This window comes from Thamnophis elegans, chromosome 2 (assembly GCF_009769535.1).
Source record: "Thamnophis elegans isolate rThaEle1 chromosome 2, rThaEle1.pri, whole genome shotgun sequence".
NCBI classification, from domain to species: Eukaryota; Metazoa; Chordata; class Lepidosauria; order Squamata; family Colubridae; genus Thamnophis; species Thamnophis elegans.
The window spans coordinates 38,979,448-39,005,378 of record NC_045542.1 but is presented as its reverse complement, the minus strand read 5'-3'; the positions used below and the strand labels follow the sequence as shown (position 1 = coordinate 39,005,378).

At 36.9% G+C, this 25,931-nt stretch overlaps 1 protein-coding gene across 4 annotated transcripts in view; it reads right to left on the bottom strand.

The window, feature by feature from the left end:
• Positions 1-25,931, bottom strand: part of CEP112 (centrosomal protein 112) — a 277,780-nt gene that overhangs the window by 43,944 nt on the left and 207,905 nt on the right. The gene's annotated exons all lie outside the window — the stretch shown is intronic.

Sequence of the window (25,931 nt, the reverse complement as noted above, 5' to 3'; positions counted from 1 at the left end):
ATTGTATAAATCTACAATGGGCCATCTCTTTAGTGCAGATTTGATTTGTCTGGAACAAAAACAAAATCACCACCAAAGAACAAAAGCAAAGCTATAACACCACCTACTAAGGCTTAGATTAGGGTTCACAAAAATATAGTGTTACTGCATTGGAAAAACCCTAAGGAAATGTTGACTATGCTTGGGAATTATTAGAATTGCTGCTTAAAAGGAGAGGAGATATTTTATGATAACATGAATTGGTTTGACATGATGGTACTTGTAAAATGTTTGCAGCTTAATTCACAGAAAAATCCCTTTGTCTCACAATGGCTTTAGCAAAATAACTATGTGGATAAAAATTAATTTTGTGAAAAACTAGAGTAACCCAAACTATTTACACAACATCTTGACTAGAAATATCTTCAATCTTTCTTCACAAAGTTGCTAATGTTTTTATTTTTATTTTTCCAGTCTAAAATTATTTATGTTTATTTACCCAAGAGACCGAGCATACATACTTGTTAACATTTAACTAAGAGTCAGTGACATGTATTTCACAGAATTAAAATGACAAAGCAAACAAGTTTCAGGGAGGATAAGTGAGAAATTCTGTCCAATATAATGAGCTTGGTAAACAGAAATAATTAGCTCTCTATATTTGTAAAAAAAAAAAAAAAAAAAAAACCAAGCAAGAATTCAGAACTGCTTCAGAAGTTTCATATTTTCACTTTTAAAGAAAGGATGATTTCAACCGGATAATCAATTTAACTTTTTAGAACAAAACTGATTTCAGTCCCCACTCTGGGTGTTTGGAGCCACCTTGGGGAACTTCTAAATGTCAGCTAGTTGCTGACATTTCCTGCCTCTTTGTGGCTCGCATCTGACATGCCGTGGAAGTAACAGGATAATGCTGGGCCAAGTGGGAAAAATCTCTAATCATGCCAGTAATATCCCATATTTTGAATGGAGTAACACCATGAGATTAGAGAAGCAACAGTATGGCTCAAAAAAAAAAAAAAAAAAAAGATCTGGCCTATCTAGGCTTTCCAGAGGAGAAGTTAAAAATAAGTAGACTATAAAGAGAAAAAAAATGCAGCTGGTAAGGATAAATTAAGAGAAAACAGTACTATTTTCAAACGGTACTTTAATAAAAGACAAAACTTTTCTCTCCCACTCTGTATTTGAGGTACAGAACAAACATGGCAACCTTGTCATGTCAATTTATGCACAGTGCATTGTAGTGAAACAATAATAACCAAGTCCCTAATTTTTCTACATTGAGTCCCATTTAGCAAGAATTGATTCTGAAGACTATGCAAACTATGATTATGCTGGAGTGAGCTCATTTAGTTAACCTATTTATTACAGATCATTTTTATGTCTTATGCAGTAAGATATTAAATGTATGCGAAATATATTTCTTCCCCGATTTCCTTTAAAATGTCACCTGCTGTGATTGTTTAATATCTCAGATTTAAATATGATCCTGTTGATGGACTGACAAGAAAATAAAATTCTGTGGCAGACATCTTTTAAAAAACTATATATTCCCATATATCTCAAAATGAATGCTTAATTTCAGCTGATTACTAGAGATCTTAACCTTGGTTTATTTATTTATTAAATTTGTATGCTGCCCATTTCACTAAAAGGTGACTCTAGGCAGCTTACAATCAATAAAGTTCCAAAAATAATACAAAATATTGCAAATATTTACTGTAATTACGAAGTTCCCCTTTTTTATTTGTGCAGAAAGAAAACAAGGGGGAAAAGTCCGTGCCCAATTCATGTTTTCTATACGTGAAAAAATTATTTTGCAATTACTGCAGTCAAACAAAATACAAAAAGTTGTCTAGGATAATTGCATTATTAGAGCGGCTGACCAGCAAGATTGCTACTCTTCCAACTTTTTCATTATCCTGAAATGGGAATAAATAATCTGGCATTCATTACCATATCTACATGGGTAGGAATCTGAAGTTTATACTGTCTCAGAATTAAAATATATTAAATATATTTTATGTTTATTATATATACAGCAGTATCTTCAAGTATCTGCAAAACCCCCATGAGAATTTAAATTTCTCATTCTCGCATAAAGAATATAGCACTTTGATTTCTGGTGTAATTGGTTTCTTTGACATCACTTAATAATATAATTTTCCTCACAGTGCTGACCAAATTATAAATCCAAACTGGAAAGTAAAGCAGCTTGCACATGAATAAGTGATATACAGAATCTAGTGCAGCAACTTCCTTGGGAGTGTTTTTTCGTGCTTTTTTCTTCATCTTACTATAGAAAGAATTTATAAATGCTTCTAGGTTACATTCACCATTTTCCCAATACATTTATGTGACTGGGGATTGTGTGCAGTAGAGACAGTATTGCTGTAAATTATGGACAAAGTCAGTCTTTCTTTTATTCTAAACTCTATTAGCCACCTTACTGCAGTAGCTCTCAAATGATGCATCTGAAAATGCTAACAATAGACATAAAACTTGGTAAAATAATGACTTCCAACAACCAATTCATAGCTGCTCAGTAAAACAGCAATTCTGATACATAATTTACTTTAAATTAAAAAGCCAACAGGTGGAACAGAAAATAGAATAAACTATGTATATTTTCCTTATGGTGACATTTAAAAACTGGTGTGTTACTACTAAGTAAATCTATGCATGAGTGGCCACCTGCTGCAGTTCATCTATACACTTGAGCAGAAATCTCCCTCTGGATACATTGTGAACCTAAGCAAGGACAGAAATTAATGTAAATAACCATGTTTTAAATTGGGCCTGAAAATGAACCATAGACCCATGAAAATGATATAATAGGATCATAACACCTACCTGTCATATTTTATACCAACTGAAGTTTCTGGATTATGACTTAACTTTGATTGTATTACTCTGATTGTAGAAGTAGCATCAAACCTCGATCAATGTCATCCAAGTTCATTTAATTTTTGTGTGTGTGAAGATACTATCTTCACAATGAGATGTCTCTTTCAGTTACTGAGGCCATATCTGAGGTCTATAATCCTTGTTTTATTCACTCTTCAACATTCCTGTGAGATTGCCCAATTCTATTTTTTTGAATAAATTGTGACCAGAAATCGTATCTTTTACATATTCAAGAGACATTTGTAAAGCAACTGCAATTATGTAGCTTTAGAAAAAATGATTTTATACAAAGATGGAGAAATAGTTATAATGATGTATAATAAATCTATAGTACTATTATGTCTCTAAAAGAAGTTAAAAAACTATTACTATATGAAAAGAACAATCTTATTCAGAACCTATTATGCTTGTCAAAATGTAGACAGTCAGAATAAACTGTAAAGCTAATCAGAGGTTAGCATAGTGTGTAATTTTCTGAAACCCTTCATAATTAAAAACTGATGACTACCAAGCAACTGGATCACTGTCAAGCACTATTGGTTTAAGTATCAGAAATATTGGGACATTAGTGGGACATTAGTAACATAATTGTTAGCCCTTCCTCATATTATTCAGTGGGTTTATAGTAACAATAAATATTGCATGTTTTTTCCAATAAATGCATTTTATATACTCAAAAAAATACTAAAAACTTTGATTAGGTGCCATCAAATCAGTGTCAACTCAATCACATAGCTGGATTAGACTTTCTCTAGAACAAGTACGGTAGCAAGTACGGTACAAGAACCATGGTGATGCAGTGGTTTGAATGCAGCATTGCAGGATACTTCTGCTGACTGCCAGCAGTCAGCAGTTCGGGAATTCGAGTCATGTCAGCTCAAGGTTGACTGAACCGTCCATCCTTCCAAGGTCAGTAAAATGAGGATTCAGATCGTTGGGAGCAATATGCTGACTCTGTAAACTGCTTAGAGTGGGCTGTGAAGCACAGTGAAGCAATATATAAGTCTAAGTATTATTGTTACTTATGAGGAAAATGTTCAAAAATTATAATTTAAATATGAGAAGATTTGCAAATATTCTTTTGTATTGAATTGCTGTTACATTGTCAGAAACATGTATTGCTGAATGTTTTGAAGTTTCCCAGCTAATCTCTAGTTATTAAAGCTTGAACTACTGTATTTCACCAAAATAAGACCGCAAAAATAAGTCCTAGCTTGATTTTTACCTGTGCACCTAATATAAGCATTACCCCCAACATAAGCCCTAGTTAAGACCCCACCCACTATGTCTCACTGTCTGTTGTACAAGCTGGGGTGAGGGGCATGCGTAAAAAGTAAAGCTAGGGCAGGTGTGTGTGTGGGGTGGACCTGCCCCACATGCCCTGCACCCGCTTACCTTAGGACCACCATAGCCATGCCCCAACACTGTCACACCACTGTTCGACTTCTCCTACTTGAGTGCTCCTCCCACTTTATAGTTGTAAAATCACACCAAGGGTCAGGGCATCTGAGGCCTGGCTGCAATGGTTCTAAGATAAGAGGGTAAGACATCCCTTGAAAATAAGACCTGCTACTTATTTTGGGGGCCCAAAAGAAAAGGCCAGGTCTTATTTTTGGGGAAACATGGTAGAAAGAGCAAGGAAATAATAAAGGCAAGATTTTTAAAAAATTAAAAAACTGAACAGTTTGTTATCAGTCTCAAAGCAGACATGCTAAGGTTTTTTTTTTAACCCATTTAATTGTTGCCAGACCTTTGGTGTAATTTTACAACTATAAAGTGGGGGAAGCACTCAAGCAGGAGAATTCAGATAAGAATTTAATAAATTAACTCTTTTCCCAGATGCATAATAGATTTAAAAATTACTGAAGTTATCCTATGTTAAAACTGATAATAAAGTCTTGAATCATCACCATAATTATCACCCTCAATTGTGATAATTTTCCAATGGTCCTGATATGGTTCAAGAGATAACATGGAAACCCAGTCTATTGGGCTCAACATGGTTCTCTATGATCTAAATTAAAAGTATAAGCATATTATGCAATATGTAGTTTTTAAAAGTGTCATGCTGCTATATTATCCTAGACAATAATACAGTGTGCTAATGAATTACAAATCCCACCCTACTTCTCTTTTCCAAGAATTAACCAATCTGATTGTTGATAGAAAAGACATATTGAATAATTCACTGCTGCAACCAGGTATAGCCTTTTCTTTCCAATATTGTAATTTTCTCTACAATACTCTACAAAGAATGTATTCATAATTTTGGCATGCTGAAGGATTCCACAAGCTAGAGGATTTGTTTCGAAGAACTCTTGCATTCTTGTTGAGGCATGTTGGCAATAATTGTCAAGGAATGTTGGCAATCCTATTCATTTTACACAAAATACGGTAATATTAACAGAACGTCAACCATAACAGTTAATGTTTCAGGTCTCAAAATATAATTCTAGCAGTTAAACTATCAGAATTATATTGGACTGAGGTCTCCTAACATAAAAGGAAGAACTGCCCCACTTCTCTGACATCTGAGTATTACAGTTGTGCAGCATTTTGGATTACATTCCAGAAAGCTGCTTTGGATTAGTGCATAGGTGGACTTTTGGAGTGTGCAAACTCTGTATTGGTCTGCAGCTCTTTAAAGAAGCCACTCCTTTTCCTAAGATCACACAGTGGCTATAAAAGCTCAACTGCTTTAAAGAGCTGCAGGTATGACATTCATCATCTAAAATAGTTTTTTTTAAATTTAAACCAAAGTACTTCAGAGCCTTAGTAATTATAACCCGATTCACTGAGTTGTGGTTTATGACCCAAAATAATATGTGGATAACTGAAATCAACTTTCTGGTTGAAAGGGGTGTCAAACTGGCGGCCCGTGGGCAGGATGGGTCATGTGCAGGTCACACCCACTCCAGCTCTGCCAAGGGGAAAAACATTGTGATACATAACATGATAGCAATGTGATGCTGTGAGTTTGACACCCCTGATTTAAAGGCAAATAATAATTCGTAATACAAATTGATTTCAGTTCTTGAGTATAGCCCTTGAGAAAAAACAAGGATAACAGCAACAGTGAAACATAAATATAATATTGATGCTTAAATACTGATATTTTGTGCAAGGTGACTGACATAACTATTTCTTATTTACTTTATTCCTTATAATAGCTTAATGAACTAGGAGATTAGTTGAGAGAATGACTGCTCAAGCTCATCCAATTAGCTTAGTAGCTGAAGGGGAAGCATCTATGTTATAATATCAGTAAAAATAACCCAAAATAAGCTAATTTTCCAGTTGTAATAAAAACATTAAAAAACACATATTACCAAAAGATCTGTTAATTAAAAATAATTAAAATAAATGACTTTTACACCATTATGTAACTATGAATGCTAAACCTGGAATTTTGTTTTTAGCTTCTTTTTGACAGATATGTTTGAAAATCTATGACACCCAGTAAGACTCGTGCAAAACCTAGAAACCAATTAAGTGCAAAACACCAAAGTTGTGGAAGGTGCACTGAAACCAATGAAAAAAATGGCTCTTCCTTTTTCCCCCCTGCCTGCCAGTGAGTTTTATAATTACACCTTCAAATGCATTCTACATGATATATGTATCTGTGCAATGTTCATGTGACCCAACTGTTGATTAATAAAAGTTCACTGAGTTTTCTTCACTATGTGAGGTAGAGATTAAATAGATCATTTTAAAAATGGCAAGCGGCAAAACACCAGGTACAAAACATTTATAGTCTTTTGGTGCCAAATGTTGTCATTTATATAAAGATAAGGGAATTTTATTACTGGCTTTTAATTAGGCTTATATTACAGTTATGCCAAAAGCAGTTAAATATCACCCTCAGTGTGCCAATTATTGTCCAATCTCATTGATTAATGGTGATACAAAGATTTTGACAGCAGTGTTAGCCTTGAAAGCCGGCTGGGTGACCTTCGGCCAGGCATTCTCTCTCAGCCCAACCCACCTCACAGTGTTGTTGTTCTGGGGAAAACAGGAGGAGGAAGGTGTGTTGTATACATTTGTTGCCTTGAGTTATTTGTAAAAAAGTAGAGGTGGAATACAAACACCGGTAAATAAATTTGCCTGAAGGAATTAATAACTCAGGCAAAGACTTTTTTGATGTAAGATTCTATCACTAAAAAAGGAAGGACTGAAGAAAATTCCCAATATAAAATAAATATAAATAACAATAGCAATTGAAATATATATAAAATAAAATTGACAGATTTTCAAATATATGCTTTTTAAAAATGCATACATGCCTTTTTTCCAAACTCTTACAAGATCTTTAAATGATAACCAGTCTTCTCCCGCAAGTTCTCAAGTATCTTTCATCATTAGAACTTTCAGCCAGTTTTAATGTCAACGCTTTTTTTAAAAAACATTGTACATATATATATACGTGCATACACACATATACACACCTCTGTGTGTGTCTAATTTATATTATAATATCATGTTACATTAATTAATTAAAGGATAATACAAGAAATACAGTTCCTGAGAATGGAAATGCAATGTTTGTTTTATGTTTCCTATTACATGATCAGCTTGAACAAATAATCATTTGTTCTATGGTAACATTGAATTAGACTATATAATATTCCTCTATATTGATTATTTCTACCAAAATGTCAATTCTTTCACAGCAGAAGCAATAATGCTATTATGTTACAATCATAATCTTGTTCCTTTCTTCTATGAGATAAATTTTATAAAAAATCATATAAAGTCATAAAGAGTTGATTGAAGAGATACCTTGGACAATGAAATCCTTTAAATCAAGTCTTAATGTAACACTGTAAGTCTGCTTTTTGAAGTGAACAAGACTTTACATGAATCAAAATGACCTGAAGATTCAATATATGCTATATGATGAAAAAAGAACTTAAGAAAAATTATTTGGTCACTGGCAATACAGGACAGCCAAATCACAAAAACTCTTTTAATCAAAGCTTTCAGAAGGAGATACTCCAATCGCCAAAACAGCAGCTGTCAATAAACCAAGAACTTGAACATTGGGCACTATCTAATAAAATGAAATTCAATGGTGAAAAGAGTAAGGTTCAACATTTAGGCAAGAAAAACAAAATGCACAGGTACAGTGTAGGTGGTACCTTCCTCAATAGTAGTAACTGCGAGAGGGATCTTGGAGTCCTAGTGGACAACCATTTAAATATGAGCCAGCAGTGTGCAGCAGCTGCCAAAAAAGCCAACACAGTTCTAGGCTACATAAACAGAGGGATAGAATCAAGATCACGTGAAGTGTTAATACCACTTTATAATGCCTTGGTAAGGCCACACTTGGAATACTGCATTCAGTTTTGGTCGCCACAATGTAGAAAAGATGTGGAGACTCTAGAAAGAGTGCAGAGAAGAGCAACAAAGATGATAAGGGGACTGGAGGCTAAAACATATGAAGAACGGTTGCAGGGACTGGGTATGTCTAGTTTAATGAAAAGAAGGGCCAGGGGAGACATGATAGCAGTGTTCCAATATCTCAGGGGTTGCCACAAAGAAGAGGGAGTCAAACTATTCTCCAAGGCACCTGAAGGTAGAACAAGAAGCAATGGGTGGAAATTAATCAAGGAGAGAAGCAACTTAGAACTGAGGAGAAATTTCCTGACAGAATAATTAATCAGTGGAACAGCTTGCCTCCAGAAGCTGTGAATGCCCCAACACTGGAAGTCTTTAAGAAGATGTTGGATAGCCATTTATTTGGAATGGTATAGGGTTTCCTGCCTAGGCAGGGGGTTGGACTAGAAGACCTCCAAGTCCCTTCCAACTCTGCTATTGTATTGTATTGTATTGTATTGTAAGTAAAGTTTATATTTTAAACTGAAATAAAGATTGATTATGTAAAAAAGAAACAATGCCAAAAAGTTATTAGGACTTTAATTCCATTAATCTGGGTGTTATATCATGCATTACAAATTTTATTTCACAGTGCCTTTAGCCTGTGCAGTTTTGGTTCATGATTTTATGGCTTTCTAACTTACACTGCAGGGAATCATTTTGATGTAGGAGTTAAAGATAAGTAGTTCAGAGACCACGAGTTCTAGTTCTGCCTTTTCTATGAAAGCCAATTGGATGAGTCACAGAAGAAGGCAATTGCAAACTACTTCCAAAACAATTCACAAGATATGCGCATGGCTTGAGTATGTTGACAGCATCAAAATAATACTTGTTCCCTGACGTCCAAATCTGATTTACATCAAAATATAACAACAAAGATTTAAAGAGAAAGCATATCAACATCTCATAGAATATTCTGTATTTTAAAGCACTTCTAATATTGTATGTAAATATTTCTACCTCTATTTTACTAGATTCATGCTGTGTTTGAAAGGTCCTGTGAAAAATGTGAAGAAATGCATAAGCACCAGAGTAGTTATTTTAAACAAATTCACTTATCAGATTTTAACTTCTTGGTATAGTTGGATTTGTACCAACTATTCAATGGTTTAGACTTTGAGGGTCTCCCATGGTTGTGAGGCTACTTTGCTTATGGTCTTAGATATGTTGTTTTCAAGGTCTTATTTATGCGTAATTAAAATTATTATTGTAAATTGTTTATACGTTTCAATGAATTATCTCCATTCTGATTCATTTAACAATGAAATAGCAGAATAAAATGAATACGTTTTAAGTTTTTTTTTTTCAGAAAATGTACAGAGAATGCAATTCTATAGAGAATGGAAGTTAAATTACACTAGGTTTCATAGGACTTGTTTTCATCATGAACCCAGAATTGGAGTACAGAGCAAATTTCCACTATGAGACAATCAGAACAATTGACAGTTACAATATTTAATCAGTGAATTACTTGCTTCCAGAAATTGTGAATGCTCCAACACTGAAGGTTTTTAAAAAAAGATTGGACAACCATTTGTCTGAAATGGTATAGGGTTTCCTGCTTCAGCAGGGGGTTGGAGTAGAAGACTTCCAAAGTCCCTTCAAATTCTATTATTCTGTTAACTTTTTTGTGATCGCCTTTTAGCCTTTCAATTTAGCCATTTATACTGCAGTGCTGGTAGAAATGTATGTTTCAATTATCATAACCTGAAACAGAAAATTCATTTCCTAATATTTTGTTAAGAAGAGCTAGATTTTCCCCACACTCAGGAATCATTCTGTATTATGTTCTGCATACTCTGGACAGCCACAGGATGTATTATGTGGGCATAAAATTGAAGAGTTCCATTACACACAGACTTCATATTTTTATTATTGTAGTTATATGTGGGGATGGATTTCTCAGAAACTTCAGTCTGCTTGGCTAAAAAGTCAACTGCAGCTCATTTCAAAATGCAGTTTTGCTCCTTGCTTTACTTGCTCTGCTATTTTAATTTTTGCTAAGTTTAATTATTTTGGTTCATTTAAAAATAATTCTAATATTAACTGTTCTGGAAAGTATCACTTTCAGGTTGTTTTTTTTAAATGAACAATTCACAGGAATGTAAATGTTGGTAAACAATATGAAGCCACCATATCTATCTCCATAATTCCTATTAATCCAGAAAATACCGACAAATTATGTGGTCTCAACCACAGACAATCAAATAACAAGCGCAATTTATTATCTTGTTTAGAAGAAAGGTTACAAAAAATAATAATTTACAGAGGAGTATTCCAATTTGGGCACTGCCTAGAACCTCTTCAGGGTGAGGCAATTTTAAAAACTACAAATGAACATAGAAAATCATTTCCAAACATTTATTTTCAGTTAACTGAACAAAGATCCCAAACTGAGTCCACACTGAATTTTATCCTTGCTGGTAAACATACTTAGGGCTAAACCTTGAATTAGACAGTGGAATTAACATTGAAAGCAGGAATGGTCAGATATCATTAAGTCAAAAACGTAAGACTTTTGCTAATATAACCAATTGATACAATGGAAGAGAATATTTGTAACTCAGGTTTGGGTTCTTGGTGCTCTCTAAGATTGGTTGTTTTCTTGCAGACATTTAATTAACAAATTAGGTAACATCATGTTTAATCACCATATTCTTTGTAAATAACATTATTTAAAATGGTCACCACTGTCTTTACTCAATTCATTATGGCCTTCAGCTAGCAAATTGGTATTTACTGTATAATTATTCCTAACTACTGTAATTGCTCCACAAACATAGAGCACCTACAAGTTATCAATTAATTTGACAAATTCTAAAACAAACAATTAAAATTTCTGGAGCTGGTGGCTTTTTCACTCCATCTTTCTATAACTAAAAGATTCCTTATACAGGTAGAAAATATTCAAACGTCAAAGCACTGGAATAGTGTTTGATCAGTTTATGGTGAGTCATTACCATGCTTTGCTTGGCTCACTTCTGTAACACAGGCTCCTTTAATTTTCCTTCATTTTTTATATTATTTCAGTTTTTTTGAGCTGTAGCTGAATCCTTATAAATACAAAAGCATTAAAAGCAATAGAAAACAGATCAACTTCTAAAGCACCACAAGTTTTTCATTTGTGCAGCTACATACCATCCTACTCTCATTAGAATTGCACAGAAAAATCATAGAATGTCAGTCCTTTCAAACTATTACATAACTTCCCTGTCCAAAAAAAGGAGAGGATTTTTTTTGCCTTTTTATAGAGATACTAGTGGCAATGAAAGAAAAAATGGAATTGTGTGACAGTTTATGAGCATTTGTATCTCAAAATCTGACTTCAAAAACACATGGGACTTCATTCAGCAGAGTTCGAGAGTAAAACTACATTCTGCCCTATAATTAATTGCTCCAATTTTTTAATTGAAGTCCATTTTGAAAAAATAATTTAAGAAGCAGACGATAAAAATGTAGCAACACAAAGTGATGGTTTGGATTCTCTAATAAAAATGAACTGGTATCACCAAGATTGCATCATTACAAACTTCAGATGCAAATTAGGATTATATTAAATTGTTTATGAGGATTAGGCAGGAAACAGAAGGGCAAAGAAAGGAGACATGAAGACATGGAAGGCAACCCAACTATTCAAAAATAGTGCATCAGTAATTCAAACTATACTGAAATCTCAAAACATCAATCACCTTCATTTCCTTGTGTTCTTTTCTGGCTTCCAATCTTTTCACTAAATGTGGTCAATTACTATCCAGCATTACAGTGGAACAAAGGAAGCACATAATATCAGATGTGAGCTAAACACTCAGGCTGGATAGAGACTAGTAGTAAAAAATGTCACTAGGTATGCAGACAATTAGAACCTGCTGATACTGTTAAAATTATTACACTGGCTCCAGTAATTGCTGTTTTAACTCAGGGGAATTGAAATGACATGAATTATATTAATTTTAAAAAGAAAACCACAACAAATCTAAGTATAGTTCTAAGGCCAGATTTACATTTTTACTACAGCTAAAGGAAATGGATTTTTTTTTTTTGCATTAAAAAAAAGCTACTTTGGAATATAGAACTATTCTAGACTGATACCATGTATTCTGTATTTGGCAACATATTTATTGATTCATGCCTAATTTGTTTTTCTGTTTTCTAAAACATAATGAAAGAAATACTGAGGCCAATATTCGTTAACACATGTTTGAAGCTTTTTGAAGGTTGAGGTCTCTAGATACAAAAAGAAGGACAATATTTATTCTCTTCATGAATACCATGGATATAAGAATCAGAAATAGAACATGAAAATGATTTGGAAAATGCAAACAGTTACATGGAACACGAAAACGGACCATTAAAGAACTAACAAGCAGCAGTATTTGATGTGGCCATTTTAAACTGATATACAATGATATTCATTATTGAGTATTTGAGTTCAAAACAAATATAAAATATGTCAAGATTAGAAACAAAAATCTTCCCTTAAAAGTTATCTTAAACTATCTTGTTTGTTTTGCAGGGTGCAATAGCATATTTTCTCAAAATGGATTTCAATTAAAAAAGAAGTTATTGAATTGTAGCAATTAATTCTAGGGCAGAATGAAATATTTAGAGTTTTATCTCATTCATGGGGCAAACCAAGGTACCTTCTTCTGAATTTTATATAAATATACATTTTTATGAAAGATTTATTTATTTAAATGATTTAGCAATGCACTTTCTGTTCATCGTAATTATACAAAAATAATTAAATAGACAGGCTGAGGTTACCACTAATTATGTTAACCTGAGTTCTTTAACTAAATTCCCCAAAGATTTGGGGAGAGCCCAGTATGACATAGGAAGATAGTGCATACAGAACATAGGGAATGATAATTGTGGCTTTTTACAAAATAAGGCTCTATTAAAATAAAATTGGTAATATGGTGTTTTTAACCTTCAAATCGTGTTTGTGTTGATATGCCCAATGGTGTCCATGATCACCATATTGCCTACCTATGAATTATAAAAGTTTACTCACATAAAAATATCAGATGCATCTTTGAAAGAATTGTCTGCCTTTGAAAGATAAACTTATTTTCTGAACTTCAAATGTACACAGTGAAAATGCAACAACTCTTAATTTCCTTCTTTGACAGGTCTTGTACACTTATGCATAAGGATGGCCAACATTTATTTAAATAAAAAACTGCACCATTAATATACACACTGGAAGGAGAGCTGTTAAAAAGCAATGCAGATTACCTGTATTCTCCAATTTTACAGCCTTTCAACCCTCAATCATTTTACTCTCTTCTCCCAGATAGATTTATTACTGATCTGTGTAGATTAGAACTACTAATAATGGATTGAAGCAACCCGCTAAAAGCTTCAAGTTTCACAGATGATAGCACAGACCTACATTTGCAAATAATAAAAGCTGTGATACTTAACCTGGCCCTAAAGTTAGAAGTTGTTTGTTTAATAAAAAGTATAGTTAGGAAAGGGACCTGATAAGAGAAGGTCCAGATGCAAGAATTTTTTTTAATAGTCAACAGCATACTCTTTTCCATTCTTGCAATCATTTAACTGTATCTCTTCCAACCGTGGATAACTCTGCTTAACTGTTTAAAAAAGCCTCTAAAAAAGCGCCCTCTACAGGAGGCGGCAGGATAACGACGTGCCTCACCTATATCAGGAATTTTTAGGCTTTTAACCCTTGCTTAACTCTGCTTGAGTGATCATAAAACGCCCAAAGTCAGACTAGATGAGGCACATTGTTCTTCTGCTTCCTCCTGTAGAGGGCACATTTTTAGAGGTTTTTTTAAACAATTAAGCAGAGTCATCCACGGTGACTCTGGCAGCAACTAGCTCAGCCTTCAGCTCTTGCCTTTTTCCTTTTACATTTTTTTTCTTTTCATAATGACAGTGGTGAGGCTCTGCCTCCCCTGTCTCCCCGGATTGCATGTCCCTGCCTTTTAAAGATATCCATGTAGCTGATAGTATTATGTTTAAAGAGAGTGAATTATATAAATAAATTGTGTGTTTTATGAAAGACTTCATGACTACTATTTTTATGTAGGAGTTGAATATCAGAGACTCTGAGAAAAGGGATAGTTCCTACCCTAAAACCGTTGTAATTATAATTCATATTTTTGCCCTACTGTCACTTTCGGGAATGCAGTCTGCTCATTTGCTTTTGAGAGCGCCAAGATTGGCTCATTTACAATGGTAAAATGCTATTTGGCATGGACATATTTGCTAGTCACAGTACTTTAAAACTTAAAACCAATATTATCAGAAGCAAATGGGATAACTGGTAATTTTAAAATTGGTTTCAGAAACCAGTTCCTTAGCAGTGTCACTTTTCATTGTATCTTCAAACTGTCCCTAGTTTTTCCCAAGTTTAACATTCTGGGATTCTAGCAGAACTGTGGTTTTTTTAAATTTATTGGATTCATACCCTATCTTATTATCATCATTGAAAAATTATCATTCGTTTCACTTTAAAATCTGCGCTAATGTCTCAAATGTAACATTTGCATTACTGCAGCAAGCTGTGAAAACTAGATGTTATTAATTTTGCTACAAAGAGGTAAACATTCTTCTGCTCTTCTAAAAATGCCATAAAGCTCCCATAAATTTTTGCAGTTGAATGAAATTTGTTAATATTGTGTTTCCTCCTACAGTGCTGGAAAAAACTCCAAGTCAACACTGTTCCATAACAGAAAAGGAAGACAGGCACAATTCCAAAGAGTCTCTGGAAGCAGAACAAAGACTGACAACTGGAAAGCCTGTGTTACTTCTGCAATACTTGGAATTGGAAAAGGCAGAGACAGATTTTTTCAAAGCCCTTTCTGTGAAGCCCCAAACTTTTGAATGTGGAATCTTCCATAAAGTAACCCAGCCTTATGAAATGGATTCCTGGGATCTCATTTTAGACTGTATTCTGAAACCAACAAAATCTCCAAAAGAGCTTTCAAAGATGTTCCATACTCATTAAACTTTGCCTCCCTCTCCAAATTATTTTTAGCTCATTTGACTTGGATATAGATTAAGTACTACTGCACAAGATAAACTAGAATTTAATTGAAAGTAAAAACCCCATTTTAAAGCACAATCAAAGATACAAGTAAAACCACAATCCAATAACAATCTTTTACTTCTTATGTTCAATCATATCTCATTCTCAGAAACTGCTTGGACAGGTTCCTGTAGTTTTCCTGGCACGGTTTGCCATTGTCTCCTTCCTAGGGCTGAGAAAAAGTGACTGGCTCAAGGTCACCCAACTGCCTCTGTGCCTAAGGCCAGACTAGAACTCACTCTCTCCTGATTTCTAGTCTGATGCCTTAGCCACTATACCAAAATGGCCAGATAAGTACAAAAACCTGCCAGGTGTAAGATTTCTAATGTGTAATTTTGATGTTTGTCATGTATGGTTTTTTAGTGTGCTGAGATATGAAAAGCCAAGAGAAATAGCACTGAGCAAAGCCAGTTATGGGAAAATGAGTTCTTTGTTTCATAAAAATGTTATGTATTATAAAGTGCTTAGACTCAACCTTTTCATAGTTGCCCAACTGGCCAAACATTTGAAGACATTTTTTTTAGTGTGAACTGTTTCATAAAATGCTGTATTTTCAAATACTATTTTCAGCTGAAAAAGTTGAATAATAATTTTAGAAAACAAAGAATGTTAAAATAAAATGAAGTTCTCAACCAAATCAATCTGGAAATAGTTTGGGGTTTTTTAGTGGTATGTTCTCCTTCCACCAGCTTCACAGTTCATGTTCAAAGATTATATGAGTTATAATCAATATGCTGACAATAGCCAGCTATAGATCCCTACCTTTCCATGGACCAAAGACATTGTCGAACTCCTGTCTCTGTCCCTGCAATTGGGGAGGGCATGGATCAAAACAAACTCAGAATAATTCTGTGTAAGACGGAGCTACTATTTATTGATCATCAATCTAGCTCAATTCCATTTCCAATGTTGAACCTGGATAGGGTCATAGTCACCTTAGAGGAGACTAGAGAAGGTTTTGCTAAAACAGCAGTTAGAGGCCAGGGAAGCCTTTTCAGTTTCACCGATGCTCCAATTGTCCTTACTGTCTTGAAGGGAGAATAGTGGGAACTTTTCCACAAGCCTCTTATTGGCTGTCCTCACACTCTGGAATATCTTGCTTTGAAAAATGCAGAATAAGTCAAGTACTTGGCTTTCAAGAAGTCACTGATTACTTACTTTCTACAGGATGTTTGAATACTGATGAGGAAGGGCTATCATAGTTTTTGAATGGGACAGTTTTTATCTGTTTGATTTTGATTTGACTGTAAATAACCTTAAGCCTTACAAAGTCTAAATGATATATTATGATGATGTATATGATATCATACAAACTATTAGCCAACCTTGGAACAAAAGATCCTGAAACAGAAATAGAAGAGGATTGTTTGCTGAAAAAAATTACTAAGTTTTAACATTAAGATCTCTGAGAGTAGAAGTACCAAATGGAATTGCCTGTTTGTTGCATTCTCTATGCATGACTGCAATTATCAATAGAATCCAGAGGATTACATGGTAGACCCTACTGCCCTTAAGTTGGTAGACTGTGAAAAGATGGACTGATTTCATAATTGACCAGAAATGCAAATTATTCTCTAGTAATATTTATATAATTGGGCAAAAATGTTCAGGGGAAGATTCCTTTCTTCCAGCTCTAGATTCTAACAATTGAATCCAACTGCCATTATGTGAAAATCTCAAATGTGAACTGCAGAGAGAGACGTAACTATGCAATGAAATCTTTCAGCCAAGAATGGTTCCTCACAATTGAACAGGATTTAGATTCTCCCAATCGACCAGTTGCACCCAGAGTCTGATTGTCCAGGATTTGGGAATTATATATAATAGGTTCAAACCTAACCAAGACCAGATAAACCATCCCTACTCTAGGACAGATGTCAGCCTCCCCAGGTAGTCCAAACATGAAACACAAGTAGATGAGCTATTTTACTGTAAAGCTGCATTAACAGAATCTTGCAAGTCTGAAAGTACAAATCTCCCACTATCTCCTTTACAACCTGAGAAGTTAGGGAGGATCCTTTCTAAATCTTCTTTCTTTCTGCATCTATCTTGCAGCTGTGGGCTAAGCTCTCTCTTATCTGACTGCTCCTTAGGCATTTCTTCATCCCATCTCCCAGGTTCTTTTTCACATACCACTACAACAGTACTACCATAGACTACATAGTCTAGATTCCCCAAGCAATCCTGCAGACACAGTTGGCGCCCATCTTTTGAGACACATGTCAGGCTATTTTATAGGGAACTATCGCAGTGGTCACCCAAGGATAAACAAATGGCTGTTTCTTTGATGGGCAAAATAAAATCTTGTTTTACCATTTTCATTAAGTCATAGCATTTACCGCAGCTTGGTTTATGTATCTGACCAGGCAATGGATAGCTTTTGTACCCTAGAAAGGATAGAAGAGCTGGAAGGGACCTTGGAGGTCTTCTAGTTCAGCCCCTGCTCAAGCAGGAAAACCTATACCATTTCAGATAAGTAATTGTTTAATCTTTCCTTAAAAACCTCCAGTGATGAAGCACCCACAATTTCTGAAGGCAAGCTGTTCCACTGGTTAATTGTCCTCACTGTTAGGAAGTTTCTCCTTAATTTCAAGTTGCGTCTCTATTTGATTAGTTTTCATCCATTGTTTCTTGTCCTGCACTCTGGTGCTTTATAGAATAACTTGACCCCCTCTTCTTTGTGGCAGCCTCTCAAATACTGGAATACTGCTATCACGTCAAGAAAGACTCGTTTCTTATACCTATCACATAAGGATATAAGACTATAAAAAGTAGAGGAGTGTCTATTTATAGCTTTCACATTAAAACTGGACAGGACTAGAATCAGAAGTTACCCTTTTTCCTATAGCTACATTGTACATAAGTTTGGCCCTGCCTATTAAAGCAAGTGGAAGTAGCAACTCAATGAAATATACTCTCCTTTGATATTAGAGGTTATGTTTACTGAAATATATTGATAGAAGCCTGAACTAGTAAATTTATAGCTTAACATTTCGGAAAGGTCAGCTTAATTATTAAGTTTTCATGAACATTTAAGTTAAATTGGTGACTTTGTTTAAACAATTGTGTTTTAGAAATAGAATATTAAATTTAAAAAATTACATTGTTTTAACTGACCTAAAATTATCTAAAATGTGATACAATTCAATGGTTGCTGATACAAAATTATAGCAAATTTTAAAAAAGAAAAGAATATCATATTGTTCAGTTTTAGAATGCAAATAAATAATAAGTATTTTTTTCAGAAACTCAGAGATTATATGATATGCAGGAGGGGGGAAAGGATCCTTAAAGTCAAGTTGCTAGGTTACCGGTAGATGCTTAACTACCTAGCCTCTGCTTGGCAACCTAAGGCAACCCATCACTTATATCTAAAATACATTTCCTTAAAAAATACTCAGAGGAAAAGGGAGGAAATGACTGCAAATAGGGTATCTCAGTGAGTTCCAGTTTTCTGAATTGTTATGATTTACCAAAAATAGAATGCCATTACTGCTTATCCTTGCCTCTTCTAAGAATAAGCATTTACAACCCCCCCCCCTTTTTTTTTCTTGAAGTGCAGGAAAGCAATTGTCACAGCTAGGTTGTATAAATGCAGCCACAGTCCAAGTTGGCAGCACTGCTTGTCTCACTCTCTTGCCAAATGCTCCTTTTAGCCAGATATGGATATTTATGGTATATTTATAAAAACTACGTGGATACCTACACAAATGTGTTCTCTGCATCCTCCAAAGAGTAACCTCATCAAGTTCTAGTTACACAGAGGCAGTGATTATGTGATATGCAACATGTCTAATAACTGAAAGGCTAATACACATTTGTCAGGCATCTGGAAATGGCAGGGGTTTGACACATACCTTCGCAGAGATGTTTTAATGAAAGTCATAATATTCCAGAACAATCTGGGCAGAACACCTCGCATAGCATAAGCATCTTCTGCTCAAGAGTAAAAATAGCCCAGGAGAAAATGAAACACATTTTGTGATGGGTAAAAGAAGCTTGCTTGATGAGTATGAAAAAAAGAGCCAGGCATTATCTCCCTTATGGAAGACATAAAAAGCTTTGTTTGACAAAGCCTCAATGTCTGACATTAAATAAAAAAGAAATGCCTACTATTTCAAAGTTGGTCCTTTTTAGGCACAAGTTTTCAAAAAATAAAATAATCATGAAACAATGCAATTGGTTGAATAATGATTAAGAGTGGCATTGATAATATGTAGACATATGGGAGATGTTTGAAGACCAATTCTATTCCCTGAAGAGCCAGCTGACATTTTGAGGTATCAGTGTAGACGTCTTTTAAAGCATCCTCTCATTTCTACATTAAAAATCCCATCTTCTAGCCCTGTCCTTTTCCTACCTCAAATCCTAGAAAGTCAATGTCATCTGAAATCCACTGAAAGAACTGAGGTTGAAAACATTTTGTTGCTGGGAGCTCTTTTTCAAAAAGTCTTGGAGGACTTCAAGAAGTTTGAGGATGACCTGATGTTTCTGGAAAGAGGGAGGCTCATTGTTTTAGTTTACTTTAGTTCAGATATTTTCATATAAAATACATGTATTACATCTAAAAAAAGCTTAACACTTAATTGTTATCGCTTAGTTGCTTGTGCCCTTGATTGTTATTTTTTAAATGTACCGCTAAAAACTAACACTGCACTTTCAAATTCTAGCGGTATAATTTTGAGATGATAGTTCGTGGCATATTTCTTGACTGCTTGCTCCTTTACGGCTGATGGTCAATCCATAGTCACCATTAAAGTTTATTGTTCCTTTATTGTTGATAGTTGAACTATACCCACCATTAAATTTCACTTAATATTGTTGTGGGGTCAACAATATTAAACTGGTATACTTTAATGGAGGGCACAAAATGATTGTTTATACTGTCAACGAGGTGTTATAAGGAACTGACTCTGAAATGAAGATTCTTTTATTAGAAATGTTGACTTCCAGATGCCATTACAGAGAAGCCAATGACTCTATGTACATATTTACTCTGTTATTTCAACTTCAAAGGCTGAAAGATTCTCTGAATGATCCAGTTGAAATAGAGACAAGAAGTTGTTGTATCAAGGGTTCAATTGGACCACAGATTGTGTCATAATCTTGCTTAATGTCATAAACTGGAACCTTGCAATCTACATCATTCTGACATGTGTCTGGCAAAGTATATTCACAAACAATATTCTTAAATTCTTAGATGTTTAAAGACAATGTTCATCCTTTGACTTAAGATCAAGTAAATGATCACACTAAAACTATTCACAAATTATATGCAAGTCATGTAATGAATAGCTCAAATATTAAAATTTGTCCCCTTTCACTTTTAGTGCAATGGTGCCCCCTCTCTCTGAATTGAGATATACAAGCCACAAGCAAACAAACAAAATATTTATAACACAATTATAAAGAGTTCAAAAACATGCAGCATTTTTTCAACATGCTTTTAAAAAGAGTAACAAAGGTTTGCTTGTGGAGTACATTGTGATAGCCAACACAGACACTTTCATGAATTAGATACATTACAACCACTAAACCAATTAAAAAGCTTTATACTGAATTTTTTTAAACAAACAAACTTATATGTAAATTAGGAGGTATTTAGAGCACTATAACATTTACCAAGCAAGTGGTATTTCAAATAGACATTTGAAAAGCCAACCATTAGTAAGTAGGTAGAAGAGACAAAGATTTCCTATGAAGATAAATTAGCTTTAAATAATAATGTTAACAGTAGGCTTGCAAATGAAATGTTCTTATTTTATAAATGGATAGGAATAAAATAAGTTATAGATTTCTCAGATTAGTTCCCTTCTGAGGGTTGGAGGAGCAGAAGGTAAGTAAAAAACCGATGGAATTCTCCATGCAATTGTTCCAACTGTATGAAAGCAAGAGCATCAATATTAAGAGTCAAGCTGTCAAATTTTGTTGAAGAGCACTCCAAAAGTAATGGTTAATTTGGGGATAGATTATTGCTTTTGAGCAGTCCAATTTCTGCAACCAGCTTTAAGATGTTACCAATTGGGCCAGGAGTCCTTACTTTCTTGTCTGAAAGCAATCAAACATTGAAGTATATTCTGGACAGCTTTTCTTCAACTCTAAGCTTCACCTGACATCCTGGAAACCCTGACATGTGTCTGGATCTGACAACATTGTTCTGCTTACTGCTCTGAATTTGGCAACCAATAATGAATCCTTTGCTTGACTTCTGTACTGGACCTTGATCATGCTTTTGCCTACAACTCAGCTTTGTGTGTTCTTGGCTGATTTTTGACACCAGCCTGAACCCAGTGAAATTGATCAAAGTTTTGATTTTGTCTCACAAGTGTTTCAGGATTTGTTATTAGAAGCCAAATGCAATGAACAGTGAAAAATAACAGTGAAAAATAAAGCAATCAAAAAATTTCTGATTCTATGCAATTTACAATCTTTTGCTGAACCTTTAAGCCTAACTGCAACAACAATAGCTATTCAGCAAACCATTAAGAAACTGAATTTTAAAGCACAATGTAATTTTGAAATGTTTCAACTATAGAATGTCATAAATATCCCGCTTTGATTATGAAACTTGTTTTCATATGCAAAATTGAGGTCCTTCAATAATATAGGAACTTCACATGAAGATAACAAATGTAAAGTATTGAGAGTTTGGAGAAACCTGGACCAATGTGAGAATAAACTGGAAATTTAGGACAGAAGAGAGGAAAGTGAATATTTATTATAACTTGAAGGCCCCTCGTAACACTGGACAGAGATCCTCAATTCATCTTAGTATAGTTTTTATTTTTGTCTTTATGACATTTGAACATTTTGAATGCTACATAGGATTAGAGTACAATGTCTGCCATGCATCAAGCAAGAGAAATATTCAATAGAGCGCTCATTGAATGCCCAATAATAAAATGATATATGCAATAGTCCACCAAGAAATGACCAAGGCATGAGTGATTGTGAGCAATGCCTCCTGTCTAGAAAAGGGTGCAACTCAGAGGTGGATTGCTGCTGGTTCCGCTCAGTTCGGCCGAACCGGTTGTGGAATTCAGGCCTGGGTCGCAGAACTGGCAGCAACCCAGGCCTGACATGCCCTTAACCAGTTCCCTCGCTGCCACTTGAGTGCCACCATTTTGAATTTTAGTGACTGTGTGTGTGTGCAGTTCACTGTAAATTGTTCTGGGCATGCGTGCACAACAATTTACATTGAACAGTGCACATGCAGTGTGCGCCTGGTGCGCATATGCGTAAAGCATGTGCACATAAGTTTATAAGTTTAATAACATTTATATGCTGCCCAATCCCGTAGGACTCCGGGCGGCTTACAGTACAAAAATAATAATAAAAAATGTAAGATACAGGGAAGAAAGATAGATATAAAATACAACACATCATGCACTCCATTCTGAATGGGGCTGGAGCGTATTTGGGGTCAACAGCCCCAGGCCTGCCAGAACAGCCAGGTTTTAATGGCTTTCCAGAAGGCCGAGAGAGTGGGAAGGGTCCGGATCTCTGCAGGTAGATCATTCCACAGGGCCGGGGCAGCTACAGCGAAAGACCTCCCCTGAGTAGTCTCCAACCGGCATTGCCCAGTCGAAGGTACCCGGAGGAGGCCCAGCCTGTGGGATCTTATGGATCGTTGGGAGGTATGTGGCAGGAGGCGGTCCCGCAGATATCCAGGTCTCAAGCCTTGTAGGGCTTTAAAGGTAACGACTAGCACCTTGAAGCGCGTTCGGAGACCGATGGGAAGCCAGTGCAGCTCGCAGAGGATAGGTGTAACATGGGTGTACCTAGGTACACCTGATATCGCTCGCGCGGCCGCATTCAGGACCAATTGTAGTCTCCGAACACTCTTTAGGGACAGCCCCAAGTAAAGTGCATTGCAGTAATCAAGCCTAGAGGTGACGAGAGCATGAGTGACCATTTGAAGTGCCTCCCGGTCCAGGTAGGGCCGCAACTGGTGCACCAGGCAAACCTGGGCAAAAGCCCCCCTAGTCACAGCCGACAGGTGGTATTCTAATGTCAGCTGAGAATCCAGGAGGACACCCAAGTTGTGGACCCTCTCTAAGGGGTGAAGAGTTTCTCCCCCCAGGCTAAGAGATGGAATATCTGGTCCATTCTTGGGGGGCAACATCAATAGCCACTCGGTCTTGTCGGGATTGAGTGCCAGCTTGTTTACTCCCATCCAGACCCTGACAGCCTCCAGGCACTGGCACATCACTTCTACCGCTTCGCTGAGTTGGCACGGGGTGGACAGATACAGCTGGGTATCATCCGCATATTGGTGGTATCTGATCCCGTGCCGACGAATGATCTCACCCAGCGGCTTCATGTAGATGTTAAATAGGAGGGGGGACAGGACCGAGCCCTGAGGCCCATACTTTAGGGGCCTAGGGGTCGACCTCTGCCCTCCAACCAACACCGACTGCGACTTATCTGAGAGGTAAGAGGAGAACCACCATAGAACGGTGCCTCCCACTCCCACCTCTCCCCGTCATCGCAGAAGGATACCATGGTCGATGGTATCGAAGGCCGCTGAGAGGTCAAGAAGCACCAGGATAGAGGAAGGTCCTCTATCCCTGGCTCGCCAGAGATCATCTGTCAGTGCGACCAAAGCAGTTTCAGTGGAGTAACCAGGCCTGAAACCCGACTGAAAGGGATCCAGATAATCTGCTTCATCCAAGGTCCGTCGGAGCTGAAAGGCCACCACTTTCTCAACAACCTTCCCAACAAAAAAGAGGTTGGAGACTGGACAGTAATTTTTAAAGATAGCTGGATCCAGAGAAGGCTTCTTAAGGAGGGGTCTTATCACTGCATCCTTTCGGGGCAGTGGGAAAGATCCCTCCTGAAGAGAGGTATTAACAATCCTCTGGAGCCAGCCTCGTGTAACCTCCCTGCTGGTTGAAACCAGCCAGGGGGGACATGGGTCCAGTAGACAGGTGGAGGCACTCACAGCTCCCATGGCCTTGTCCACCTCCTCAGGAGTAACAGGCTGGAACTCGCTCCAGGAAATCCGATCAAGGCCCACTCTCGGCATCTCTGCAGGTACTGCCCAAGTGGAGTCCAGGTCCATCCGAATCTGAGCGACTTTATCTGACAGAAATTGAACAAATTCCTCGGCTCTTCCCTGCAAGGGTTCACCCGCATCCCTCCCTTTCAGGAAGGAGCGGGTTATCCTAAACAGGGCGGCCGGGTGGGATTCTGAGGACGCAATGAGAGCGGAGAAATGAGCACATTTTGCCGCCCGAATCGCCACTAGATAAGTCCTGATAAAGGCTCTTAATTGTGTTCGGTCAGATTTGGATTTACTGGCCCTCCAGCGTCGCTCTAGGCGTCTCTTTTGGCGCTTCATCTCCCGGAGTTCCTCAGTGAACCAAGGGGCCCTCCTGGATCCACTGCCGCAGAGAGGCCACAAAGGCGCAATCCGAACAACAGCCCCAGCCACCGCTCTGTTCCAAGCAGTGACCAAGGACTCTGTAGGATTGTGGGCAAGGGAGTCGGGTATTTCCCCAAGCTCTGTCTGAAATCTCAAAGGATCCATCAGGCGCCTGGGGCGGAACCATTTAATCGGTTCCACCTTCCTCCAGTGGGGGAGTAGTTTCTGAAAATCAAGCATCAGTAGAAAGTGATCTGACCATGACAAGGGCAAGGTCTTTATGCCCTTCAGTTCCAGATCACATCTCCACTGCTCTGAGAGAAACACGAGGTCAAGAGTGTGTCCCGCTGTATGAGTCGGACCTTGAATTACCTGGGTCAAGTCCATGGCTCTCATGGAAGCCATGAACTCCTGCGCCCCATCAGAGCGTTCGCCGAGAGATGGCAGATTAAAGTCCCCCAGTACAATAAGTCTGGGGAACTCAACCGCCAGTCCAGCTACTGACTCTAGGAGTGAAGGCAGGGCTGTTGTAATGCAGCTGGGAGGTAGTTACATTAACAACAGGACCACTTGACCCCCGAGGTCCAGCTTCACCAGAAGGGACTCACACACAACAGTCTCCGGAGCAGGGATCCCACAAGGTGCTAATGATTTCCGGATAACAACTGCTACTCCCCCACCCCTTCTCTGTTGTCGTAGTTGGTGCAGCACCTGAAACCCTTCTGGGCACATTTCCGAGCAGGGGACTCCTCCCTCATGGGCCAGCCAGGTCTCAGTAATACATGCCAGATCTGCCCCCTCAAATTTGTGGCCTGTGGGCTGGATTCATCATGCGCTGACAACACCCACACCCAGTTTAGTGAACAGAGGAAAACTTGTGATGATATGCCACAAGTTTCACATCCCTATTCTATATGATCCATTAAAAAAAAAAGAGTCCGCACTGGTGTGACCCAATCCAGGTATTTATCACTTGTTCATTACAAGCAATGGTCAAGACCTCCACCAATCCATGCACCAGAGCTTTGGGGTAAAATCCAATCTACTTCTGAAATCCAGTTGGGTCCACTAGTTGCCAATCGAATAGGCCCCACTTCAGTTAGAGTAGATACGGTGGGACAGAAAATTCCTGACACATGGAACAGTCATGGATGGATATAATTATTAATCCCAAACTAAGTACAAAATCCAAGTTAATCAAAGATCCTCAACCAAGAATGAAGTCACCATCACTTGGACCGAACT